Source organism: Paroedura picta, chromosome 7 (assembly GCF_049243985.1).
Source record: "Paroedura picta isolate Pp20150507F chromosome 7, Ppicta_v3.0, whole genome shotgun sequence".
Lineage (NCBI taxonomy): Eukaryota > Metazoa > Chordata > Lepidosauria > Squamata > Gekkonidae > Paroedura > Paroedura picta.
In genome coordinates this window covers 85,466,177-85,479,808 of record NC_135375.1, presented here as the reverse complement: position 1 = coordinate 85,479,808, position 13,632 = coordinate 85,466,177, and positions in this window count along the sequence as shown.

Below are 13,632 nucleotides of genomic sequence, written 5' to 3'. Positions count from 1 at the left end.
TTGATTCAGTTATCAAACTTGTGTAAACCGCCCTAAGCCACAGGGGAGGGTGGTATATATGGACAAATGAATGAAAGAAAGAATGAATGAATTTGGGGGTCCTGAAACATTAAAGAATCCTAAAATTAAAAATCAACAGGCTCATGATCCTCTTTCTCTTGTCATATTTTCATTGGGGGTGTGGGTTAGATCCAGCCCAATGATAACATACTGAGAATTAACTATGTACTATAGAAACGATCCTATTTGACCAGTCAACAGGAATAAATGAGAATTTTGTTTAGTTTTCATAGATGAGTAAACATATCTCCTCCCCATCCTTAGCATTTTGACTCTAGTTACATCAATTAATATAGTGAAACACTCCCTTATTTTATTCCGTTCAACCTACCTTATTTACACTGGAATCAATCAGCCATCCGCAAGGCATCACTGTGTACATTACCCTGAGGGTCAAAACCCTCTTTCCTTATTGAAACATAAATATGGGGCTTACTTGCAGCATCTGTTGTGCGCACTGCATGTAGATCAGGAGACAGAAATATATGTACTCCCAGAAATCCCAGTTATTAATCAAGGAGTGACAGCTGTTTTTACATGCAATACCCTTGCCTTTGACTAGTGAAAATCGGCTAAAGCTGATGAGATTGAAAAACTTTCCTCCCTTTCCAGTAGATCATGGAGGATGTCCTTGTATTACCTGAACTGAGATAATATATTTTCTTTCCCATGGATTGATTTTCACCTCCTCGGAAGACAAAATCTGTGTAGCAGCTGCTGCAGGAATATCCACCTAACTTTTTAATTAAAAAAGAGCAAGAGAGAACCCAAATTAAATTTTATGACATGAGAAAGTTCACATTATCTCACATAATGAGGGAATATCTTCTTACTTGAAGAAACAAAGATGACATGAAGAAGCCACTTTTTATCTTTGTGTCAGACAAACAAATATGCCCTGGGTTATACTTAGTTAGTGCACCATGACAGGAATGGGCCTCCATGTTGAGTAGGAATGTACACTTTGGGCCATTTTCATTCCCCCCCCCCAATAATTCTTAATTTAAGCTATTTATATGCTGCCTCTTCACCAAAGTTCTTGAGGCAGTTCGTGACAATAAAAATCCATAAACATCCCAGATAATAACATGAACAATAATAAAAGATACAATTCACTAGATCTATGACTATCTTAAAACACAGTTGTAAAAAATAGGAGTATGGACATCAGCCAACTAAAATCCCAATTACAATCAAGCAGGGGGGAAAAACTGAAAGTGGAAAGAATTAAAAACTACACACTATTAAGTAAAAAACAGCTGAAATTTTTTTAAAGTTGAGTCTAGTATCAAAATACACAAAGAGATGGTTCCAGAGGCAGAGAGAGAAAGAAGGCACTCCATAGCTGAGAGGCCTCCAATGAAAAGATACATTTGCCTTACCTCAGAATTCACCATACCTCAGAAGTAATTGTATTTGAGGAAGTGTGCATGCACATGAAAACTCATGCCTTGGATAAAACTTTATTGGTCTTAAAGGTGTCATGGGACTCTACATTTGTTCTGCTGCTTCAGACCAACACAGCTACCTGCTTGAATACCCCAGAACTGTCAAGTCATAGATAAGCTCAAAATGTTCTAAAGCCTTTTGACTTCCTAGCCCTCTGCTATTGCCACTTTAATACACAGCATGGTATCATGTGATCTGAATCCTTCCTTTTCCTGTAATTTGCATTATATTTTCCTCTGTTGCACTCCAGATGTCAGAACACATACGCACACACCTATATTCAGACACTCGAAAGCTCACGCCTTGAATAAATCTGGGAGGTCTTAAAGGTGCTACTGGACTCTGATTTTATTGTGCTGCTTCAGACCAACACGGCTACTCATTTGAATCTATTCTTCCCTCACTGTCCTTTAGCTTAGCGATCCCCAACCTGTGGGCTGCGGACCACATGTGGTCCGTCGACTAATTGGAGGTGGGCCGCAAAGGACGCCTTCTCTCCCCCCCCCCCCGGCCCTTTACTTCATCCCTCCTGGCCCTTTACAACACACTTCAGGTGTCATTGTCTCCCATCACTCCCAGATGGGACTATCTCGTTGCAGAGAAACAAGCTCAGGATTCCCATTGATTTGTCATTGTCATGAGTTAAAATTTCCATGAAAATAAAATGTTCCTTATGTTCATTGTTGTGGCGTGTCTGTATCTTATTTTGAAGGGATGTTTAACCATTACCATAGCAATCAGAGAGTGTTAGGGCAGTGGTTGAGAGTAGAGGAGTTAACTACCGCCCCTACCGGGCCTCAGTAAAATTGTCAAGTGTTGAGTGGTCCCCGGTGATAAAAAGGTCGGGGACCACTGCTTTAGCTCACAGTCGATTACATTATAGGAAGATAATAGTAATATTTACAAGCTCCATGATGTGATAAGTAGTTTAGAGTCAGTCAGGTTAAAATAAAATTCATTAGTACTCCCCTGGCAGAAGACAAAGTGGGGAAGATCCTGCTAGCTAACCAGCACCATCTGAGAAAGATCCAGCTGAATTGGTACACAGGCACCTATGGCCTACGTGTGGCTGTGCATGTGAACTCTCAAGGACAAACTGAAGGGTAAGGACCAAAGGGTTGTTAGCACTCAGGTCATCCCCACCTGAGTGGGGCAATAGCTCTTTGTAAGGAAGAAAAGTGCAGTTGCTGTTACATTTCCCCTAATATTACACAGCAAATCCAGTAATGACTAGGAGGTGTTTGCTTCTTGTGAGAGTTGGCTGCTCTCAATCCTCATCAAATGCATGAATGGTGAGTGCAGTCTCTATCATCCCTGCTTCTTGCATTTGCTCTACAGTATTTCATGAAGGTAGCTTTGACATACAATTGTTGGATCTCAAAGTATGAGACTACCTTGGGCCCATTTTATTATTTCACCCTTCCACAATGACACTTGGAAGTAATGTATCATTTTGAGATCCATCTTGCCTTTTCATTCCCAGGCAGATGGCACACAATTCATCTATCACCTTCTCTTTTTCACGTCTTGTCAGGCTAGCCCAAATTTGTTCACTACTCATTCTTTGCTACAATCTTTTTAAACATAAGCATTTAAGTCAGCCTTGATAAATTTGAATGGGGATCATATATAGATCTTGCGTATTAGGAAATATGGCACAATCCCAGATAATGCCAATATAGTTCACAAGCAAAGGCAAGAAAGTTTCCTTTAAAAACTGATATTTTGCCTAAATAAGATAAGCAAGATGGTGCACAGGTGCTGGCAAAACAAATATAAGGTAGCAAGAAAAGGGTATAAGGAGCATGTGCTTAATGGATATTGACTAAGGATTAGGTTCCAAATTAGACAAAAACAAATGAGACTAGTCAGATTTTTCAGTTGTCGAGGAGGAGGAGGAGGAGGAAAAGGAGTAGCAGGAGTTGGTTTTTATACCCTGCTTTTCACTGCCCAAGAGAGTCACCAAGTGGCTTACAATCAGCTTCCCCTCTTTTCTTTACAAAAGACACCCTGTGAGGTAGGTGGGGCTGAGAGAGCCCTGAAAGAACAACTCTGTGATCCAGCTGGTCACCCAGCTGGCTGCATGTGGAGGAGCGGGAAATCAAACCCAGTTCAACTAGTTAGAAGCTGCAGCTCTTAACCACTATGCCAAGCTGGCTGCAAGACCCTCACAACTCTCTTGCCCCAGAGAGACAGACCAGAACGAATGAGATGAAATTAATTCAAAAGAAATTCCATCTAAACATCCAGAAGAAGTTCCTGACAGTTAGAGCAGTTTCTCAGTGGAACAGGCTTCCTCGGGAGGTGGTGGGTTCTCCATCTTTGGAAATTTTTAAACAGAAGCTAGATAGCCATCTAATGGGGAGGCTGATTCTGTGAAGGCAAAGGGGTGACAGGTTACAGTTGATGAGCGATTGGGATGTGAGTGTCCTGCATAGTGCAGGGGATTGGACTAGATGACCCATGAGCTCCCTTCCAACTCTATGATTCTATGATTCTAACATTTACAAACTGCAAAAAAACATCGTGCTGTGCAGAGGACATGTTTTGATTAAATCAACGTTTAATCTTCAACTTGAGAAATCTGATTAAATATACCTGTTTAGGTCTTAGTATGGCATGGAGAATCAATTATTTCACATCATCTTATTCCCCTTGATTGTGGAATGCAATGGAAGTAGAATGCATCAGAATGGAGTGGATGAGGAACTCTGCTAAGCCTTCCCAAGGTAAAATCAAACCCCCAAAGCTTTGTTTGAACCTATCAGGGGATCTAAGAACAAACACTTTTCATTACTTTTATGTCAGACAAATTAGCAGGTAGCACTGTTCACTGTTGTTCACAAGCCCATCTTTTATGGATGATAGACCCCAGCATTCCTTAAAGTCCCAATGAAAAGTTTCATTTTTTAAAAATCAGAGACTGTGGGGTTTGATCAGTTAGCTCACAGCACAGAACTTAAAAAGTGTTGCATTGATATTTAGCATACAACCTTTTGTCCTCATTCTGACATTCCGTAGGCGCAAAATAATACACTTGATCCTGGGCCTTCTTTCCTTCACCTGAAGCCATAATCCAAGTTTTCCAAGTGCCTTATTCCAAATCCCTTCTTTCAGGTCTTCTTCCTGAGGGAAGGAATGTAGGAAGTCCTGCTGTATACCAAAAATCTTTCAATGAAGTTTAGTTCTCAGAGCCATGTGAAAAGCTTAAGAAGTTCATCCCTCCTCTGGCAACTGGCCAGTACTTCATGCAGAAGCCTTTCTCACATTGTGAGAACCATTATAACTGGCTTAGGATAATTAAGATAGGTGAGAACTGCAATGAAGCAAGGATCCACCTGGCTACTTGCACTACCTTCTTGACATTAGTAAGATATTCCTAAAGGATAAGTAAACACTTGCCAAAGTTAACAGTCTTTCAAGAATACAAATACAGTTAAAATACTCAACCAATGGGAAGAGAAAGTAAAATAGGTCCCTAAATGAATTTAGCATATGTTCCTGAAATTTTGTCAAAGAAGACTATTGTGGGTGAGAGGCAGATGGCGGGATGCTATGACAGTTATGGTGATGGATGGGTGGAAGTGGCATCCCAAGGACTAGCAAAGCATGAGAAAATCACACAGAGAGGGTTGTTTACATCCCAAAAGGAAAACATGTGTCAATGACTCTCAGTTGTCTGCCTTGCTTCTGGCAGGCTTGAGCTCCAGGACCTGGCACCCAGATTGGCTAATGCCATAGGAAAGGGTTCTGAAAAGGGGAGCTGCCCCTTTGTTTTGGAAGTCAGGATCAGGAGAGAGTTCAAAGAGGAGAGATCAGAATTGGACCAAAGAGGGTTCAATGTGAGCAATGAAAGAGGATGTAGATTGTAGGTACGGCCCTGGGTGATATCCTATGCCTGCAGAAGCCAACTTCTCTCCAGGACTGGATCCTTAAAGACTGTAAGTTAATTAGTGATTAAACTTTCTTTCATGTTCTTTCCATTTGCTTAGCTGTACCTAGATCTGTCTTGTAGTTACTAATGAGTTTGTGCCTTGTAGTTTAAAAAGTTTAACAAAAGAACCTTGCATGCCTAGGTTGCTCGACAGTGCTACTGTAAGGTCCCCCTTGAGCAGTGTGCCTCTTGGGAACATCAGCTGAGAGAGGTAATTTAATGGAACCGGGAATGCTGACACACTACAAGAGATGAGAGTGGGGAAGAGGCACCTTTCTGCCTTCACCTTTCTAACAAGGCACAGAAGGGAAGTTCAGTGAGAAAGTTCTCACGAGCTTCTACATGGTGGCAGCACCAAAGACTTTATTATTATTATTATTATTATTATTATTATTATTATTATTATTATTATTATTATTATTATTATTATTATTGGATTTCTAACCCGCCGCTCCCCTGAGGCTTGCGGTGGGTAACAACATGTAAAAACCCCATAAAACCCCTAATATATAAAACACCTAGAAACAGTCCCCACCCCACCCCCACCTGATGGCGGTGGAACTATTTGGGAAACCAGAGGTCACTGCTGATGTGGGGGGGCGATTATAATTATTGACACAGCATTGTGACTCAGTTTTATCCATTATGGAATATAATAATAACAACAACAACAACAACAACATTTGTATTCCACACTTCCCCAGGGGGCACAGAATACATTCTATATAATAAAACTGGGGGCCAAGCCCATTGCATTTAGGAATACAATGGGTGTTATATTGGAGGGATGGGGTGGAAGAACTCTATGGATGGCCTTCCCCTCCTCCCTGGACCTGGAAAGGCTGCAGGCAGTTGTAAGGGAACTCACCAGCAGGGGTAGCTCTCACACAGCAGGGATCTGCAGCCTCCAAACTTCGGAGGGAAGTGAGGGGTGAGGGATGGAAGGCAAGCCAGTTGGAGGAGGACACACTCCGGGGCGGGACAACCACCCTGAGTGGGTATTAAGCGCGGAGTGGCATTTAAACCATGAGACCAGTTCCTCCTCCTAGGCCTTACCAGAAATATATTGTGTGGAACAGATATGCAATAGTATAAATATAAAAGGAAGAACAATCTAAAACATAAGTTTAAAATCCAGAAGTAATAGCTAAAACAAATTTGCTAAGCCACCACCTGCTCAGAGGGCAGAAAAAGGGGCACCAAATACTGATAGCATTTGATGTTACCAGGAAGAGCATTTTACCAGGTCAGAGCCAATTGAATTTCTTTAGGGTCGGGTATTCTCAGCAGATTCTGGTCTCTAGACCTTAGTGTCTTTGGGAGATGTAGTTACAGAGGCAGTCCTGTGTCTTGGTGTCCATTCTGCTCTATCCTCCCCTTTCCCAGTTGGCTATTTGAACTAAGAGCTGCCTGATCTATATTGCATTGCCTATGTCTTGCCTCTTAAAGCTGTATAGAGAAAGCCAAAATGGTTATATTATCCTAAGCCACCACCTACTCAAGGACTTCAGTGTTTCCCAAAACCTGTTTTAAATTATTTCAATATACTTCTGAACTTTTGGAAGACAGGATTGGATATAAATATGAATATATGCTGAGGATCAGCCTAGAAACTGATGTGAATTTTGCAACCACATCCTGTAATAATTCTCAAGTTGAAAGTGTCCCTAAGTAGGGTTGTATGCGGTGGCATCCAAAGCAGTTGTTCCAGGGTGACGCAGCCAGCACTGTGGGGGGGGGGGGAGGGCAGGCGTAGGCACTGGCTCACAACCCGGTGCCTGCATGCAGGTGTGGAGCCCCGTGCCTGCATGTGTGCACCAACTGATGTGCCCTCGCCCACGCCTCTCCTTCCCCCTCGTACCATGGCACTGGCTGCATCGGCCTGGAAATTCTCTATGGGAGATCACCAGTTGTGCTTCCCAAACTACAACTCCCATGGTTCCCTGGTGAAAAGGATAATCATTATTGAACCAAATGGAAGACTGGAATTTGGATATGCAGGAGAGGGCAAGAGAAATAAGATGCTATTCATAATAATAAAGAAAGGGAGTCCCTGCACAGTTGCCAAGCTGCCTTGAGCATTTTCTTTTAATGGAAACATAGTATATAAATGTCCTAATTAAATAAATGATGGCCAAAAAGTCCCCCAGTTTTATTATCCCTTTGTTTTGAAAGGCTAGATCTAGACAGATATTGTCCTCTCTGTACAGAATGTTCTCTGAATTCTACAAGGGGTTAATCAAGATAACAGTGTGCTGAACTGCGGGAACTGATTGCTTGGGCTGCTTTAGAAACAATATAAGAGAGATTTCCCCAAAGGCTGAAGTCTGGAAGAATGGCAACTGCTGCTGTGAAAATGATGAGAAGGACTGACTGAACAGACACTCTGGAAGTTCCATCCTGCCATTTCAAAGCTTCATATTCCTTATCTGGGACCCAGAGGGATTTTTTCCCCAGGTTTCTCCTTATTGACAAGGCAAGGTTATGGTAGGGGCTTGGACTACTTAGGATACAGCAGTGAAAACTAGTTGCAATGTTTAACCCTGGCTAGGGTTAACTCTAGAGAATATTTGTCTAGTGTTGTGTCTATTAATATGAGTTATGAGCTGGGAAAACTCTGTTGATTTCAGTTATGAATTCACCACCCAGCTTCCAGCATACTAATTTCTTAGCTTTTGTTTACCTATATGTAATGTTGGGGTAATCAGCAGTTACCCATATTGTGTCTTCATTTTTTCGTTACCAGGTCTAATGTCAGCAGCCGTGGTGAAGGAGGGGTGGGTTTTTTTTTTTGGGGGGGGGGTTGTCTAGGTTAATGTATGGGGGAAAGAGCCCATGCCTGCTTCGGAAGGGCAGCCCTGATCCTGATCAAGGGACCTGCACATTGCTTTCTGAGCTTATATTAAATGTCTGTCTGCTTCTTTTAAATTTCTCCATCTTTCCTGGAAAGAGCTCAAGATGGTATATAGTTCTTCCCTCCTCTGTGGTAGCCTTACAATGAGCGAGACAGAATGATCTGCTGGAGAGCAGGTGGATCCTGGTGTGTCTGGAGACCTTCATCTCTCCTCTTCCTTGTTTACCTGTAAATGTTGGTGTGCCGGTGGATACACAATGCAAAGTCTTTTGTCCCTTGGGCATATAAAGGCTGCTCACCTTGGCTGTAAACCCCAGCGAACCAAATGGTATCACACTGGATTTCCAACTGCATGTCAGAAGATCTCGTCATTGGTTCCCCAGTGCCCCAAGAGATTCACCGTAAGAAGTGTTGGTCAAGTTTTATGTTCCCTGTCATATTGTCTCCAAATGAAATGCAGTTCTTGATAGACTGATTGAATGTGTATTCTGAGGAAGTCCAGGCAGAATGAATGGGCTTAGGTTCAACAAGGATCCATCATTGTGTGTGTAAGTGCCACCAGGCTGCTTCCCAACACTATGAATTACCATTTTCCAAAATGTCCTATCGTGAACAGCCATTCTCAGGCCTTGCAAACTGAGGGCCAATCATGTTGGGTCTTCTTCCTGCTACCTCCAACTTTTCCTAGGGTTATTGCCTTTTCTGGTGATTCTTCTCTTCTCATAATGTGACCAAAATATACTAACTATTTTGGCATCTAGAGAGAGCTCAGACGTGATTTGATCTAGGACCCAGCAGTCCACAGTATCCTTAGAACTCTCCTCCAATGCCATAGCTCAAATGAATTGACATTCTTCCTGTCAGTGGTCTTCTTTATGCAATTTTACTCCTAGACATAGTAATGGGGAATACTCTTCTTTATTCTTTATTAACAAGCCTCTATTTTATGTGTGATTACAAAGCAAAGACAGCCCAGTTTCTAAGGAAGGGGGCAGGGTTTACTCCCCACTTGGCTATATTTCAAAATGCATTGCCCCCACCCTTTCTCATGCATTCCCCTGCCTTGTTAAGTTGTGCTATGCTAAAGCAGGCTTACACAGCTTGGGACCCATTACGCCAAATATGGCCCTCCAACCATGTATGAGTTGCTCACCAGAGGCTCAGAAAACGTCCTTGATTTGCTAGCTGGTTGGAACCTTAAAGCAGAATGATTGTCCAGGACATGATACATCCCCTCCTGTGGCTGTTGGACTGTATGTGTCTTGATGGATCACAGATTTGTACAGACTTGTGCTTAGAATGTGTTGGACCTTTGAGGATTGATTATTTAAGTTCACTGGTACAGCATTAAAATGAGAAAGCTGGCATGGATTTTAAAGTACCTGTAAGATACAGAAACCCACAGAATGTGTGGCAGTGTTCTCCCAAGGCATATTTATCCTTTATCGTGAATGTTTGAACTCCTTGTAAAGGGGTTCCTGAAAGCAACCCTTTCCATGTGCTATGTACGTGGTTACATATCAGGCTTGTAGGGAAAACCTACAAGCCACGGATGCCTTAGCCTGGCTAATTCCACCCCTTCACCTTGAAATCTTTTTCGAAATTGTGAATGAAATACAAATATTTGTTTCCTTAAAGAATATATTCACAGTTTGACTGCTCTTGTTCTCAAACTCACTTGGAATGAAATTGAAGCAGGCACATTTAATGAGTTCACATGCCATGTTGTTCGCTCAATAACGGCTATAATTTGATAACCTGATTGTGTAAAACTGCTGTCATCAGTTATCATGTGATGTAAGTAATGCTTCTTATCACTTCAAGGAATTACCCAGTCAAAGGAGCCAAGCTGGGAGGTGATTAACATATTGTGGTTTAACTGTGTTTCTATTATGCAGTAAGTATTGCTTAAACAGTATAAAATGTGCTTTCTCTTAACATTTTCCTTTCTATGGCCCAAGTGCTAAACATCAAAAGAAAAGTTTAGACAGACATTCAAAAGGAAAGGTTGTGAACTGTTCCAGACCTAGGGCCATTTCGCACGGCTTCAAAATAGCACAATGGTTGCTAATTGGAAACGCTACTAATTTGCCATAACCCACGACGTCGTAGACAATCTGCAACAATCCTGAAACCAATCAGCAAAAAGCGCTTCGTTGTGGCGCTTTCAGGGGAATCCAGAAAAGTGGATTCACCCTCCGGATAGCGATACACTCCTGCAACCAATCTGCAACAATAGCGATAAAGACCTGTGCGTTACCATTGTTGTGGGTTCTTCAAAGTCCCTCCTCCTGAGCCTGTCCTCCAAACTTCCGGCGAAGCGATCGCCATTTTTTTTTCCCCGAGCGAGTGGAGATCAATGCACCGGCGAGCCTCGGTTTAGCCAGTGAGGCTTCCCAGGCTGCAGTCCCTCCTCAGAGCAGTTTAGTCACTAAGCACAAGAAGCCCGCAGAAGCCCGTTTGCTGATGTATTTTCCCTTTATTTTTCACACTGTTTCGGCTGAAAATCGCGCCCGTGGGGGGGGGGAGGGGGGATTTTTTTTTTCCACTCGGAGGCAGCATGGCCACGATCAAATGACAGCTCAAACAGAGGCTTCCCCGGATTCAGTCCCTCCCCTTCAGTCACTAAGTGACCTTCAGTTTCACACATTCCATTCAGCCGAAAATCGGGCCGTGAGAGGGGGGGGATTTTTTTTTTCTCACTCGGAGCCAGCGTGTTAACGATCAAACATTCAAACGGAGCCAGCGTGTTAACGATCAAACAATCAAACTACAGCTCAAACACCCCAGGCAGCTGGATGGGTCTCTCCATTGCAACGAATCTACTCAGATTCGTTACAATGGGTGTGTTTTTTTTTTTAAAAAACCTTTCTTAAAGGGAAAGGGGCTGTTTGGGAGCATGCTAACGGCTGCCCATTGGCTGCTTGACGGCCAGGGGCGGGACGAGCTTGGCAATAGCGCTTCCTTTCTAGCGATTTCTGCCGAGACTGGAAGCCTGTGGGAAACGCTAAAAAACGCAACTGATTCCACTACAAAGCCAGGTATGCAAAACGACGAATTCCACTATTTTAAATGGCGATTTTTCATTCAGTGACCAATTTGCAACAAAGATCCCCGTGCGAAATGGCCCCTAGGATTCACTTTCCTCTTCCCAGCAGTAAGGTGGAACCTCCTGACTGGTAAGCACATGATGGAATGGTCACACGACATCACTGCCGTATTTAACATGGCAACAATGCACAACCTGATTAAAAGGTACATAAAGATTTATTTAGGAACTAATATACATGATAAGAAAGAGGAGAGACAGCAGTAGGGTTACAGCTCAGTAATATGTCTCTGCTTTGCATTCAGAAGGCCCCAAGTTCAATCCCTGGCATGTCCAACTAAATAGATCAGATAACCAGAGAAGAAGAGCTGGTTTTTATACCTCACTTTTCACTACCCCAGGGCATCTCAAATCTGCTTACAATTGCCTTCCCTTCCTTTCTCCAAAATACACCCCATGAGGTAGATGAGGCTGTGAGACTTCTGATAAGAGTGCTATGTGAGAACAGCTCTATCAGCACTGTGACTTGCCCAAGGTCACCTAGGTGGCTGCATGTGGAGGTATGGGGAATCAAGCCCAGATATCCAGATTAGATCTCAACCACTACACCAAGATGGCACTTTAATATCACAAGGTGATATTAAAGGCCTAGGGAATTGCTGCCAGTCTGCGTAGGCAGTACAGGCCTTCATGGTCTGAGCCAGTATCAGACAGCTCATCTGTTAATGAATAAGGGGTGTGGCCAGTGAAGTTCTCATTGCTATGATACCTGGTGGGATCTGGAAAAGGAGCATCAAAGTTGAGATTCCTAATTTTATTATTATATTCAGACAGCCTGTTTTGCAAAGGATGTTTTTTTGCTCCCGCTTACAAGAGATTACACTGGCAGATTATAATGTAAACAACTCAAGCAGATAAGCAGTCAGAGAAATGAAATCTGGAAAAGAACCATTGGATTTTAATTGATTGCTGGAATCTGGCTTGGAGAAGCTCTAGATTGCTCATCCTGTTCAAGGAGGGGGAGGAAGGTGTTAGAGATAATCATTTACATTTTGTTTTGTCCTTTTGGTGACTTCTGTAGATCACATTATATACATATATGTATATATATATACACACACACACACACACACACACACACATACTAGTAATCAAGCCCGCTGCGACTAATGGGCCGCAGTTTGACTACCCCTGACCTAGAGGGTGCGTATCTCTGTGTCTCTGAGGACTAAGTGTGCTATGGAAATCTTGTAAGAATATGCAAGATCCTGTAGTGTCTGTGACTCAAGGCCATATGAGGGGGGCATTGGGAGAGATGTGTAGTCTAGCTGTTTGTCAGCATACTAATGTTCTATAGGAGGGAAATTATTTTTTGATTGAAGAGTGACTCCCTTTCTCACATTTGTAAGTGGTACAACCCAGACAAAAATTTACCTCAATGAGAACTAGGTTCTGTAAGGCAGTGGTCCCCAACCTTTTTATCACCGGGGATCACTCAACGCTTGACAATTTTACTGAGGCCCACTGCCCTAACGCTCTCTGACTCTGGTCACTATGGTAATGTTTAAACATCCCTTCAAAATAAGATACAGACACGCCACAACAATGAACATAAGGAACATTTTATTTTCATGGAAATTTTAACTCATGACAATGACAAATCAATGGGAACCCTGAGCTTGTTTCTCTGCAACGAGATAGTCCCATCTGGGAGTGATGGGAGACAATGACACCCAAAGTGTGTTGTAAGGGGCCGGGGGGGGGATGAAGTAAAGGGCGGGGGGATGGGAGAAGGCATCCTTCACGGCCCACCTCCAGTTAGTTGATGGACCACATGTGGTCCGCGGCCCACAGGTTGGGGATCGCTACTGTAAGGAAATTTGTAACTACCTAGACCAGGTAAAGAAACCAAACTTGATGTTGCCTGTTCATTTTCTTAAACACAATTACTATTTTTTCCCTTAATTTTGCAATCTTTGTTAATCCCAGGTTACCCCGCAGATAGCCATCATCAACCTCATCATCATTTAGATTTTTATTTAGATTTTTATTTCCCCCCATTCCTGAAGCCAAGCTGGGTTACAAATAGTACATCCATAAAAATCCTGATAAAAACCCCTTAAAATATCAAAAAGTAGGGCATAAAAATTACAACATATCAATAAGGGACATGGTGGTATAAAACAACTGCCCTCCATAATAACATCCAATAGAGGAAGTGGAAAGTCGATTTTCACTTCTTGTTATAGGTCCCATCTTTGGGGAAGCTGAAGGCAAAGCTTTTAG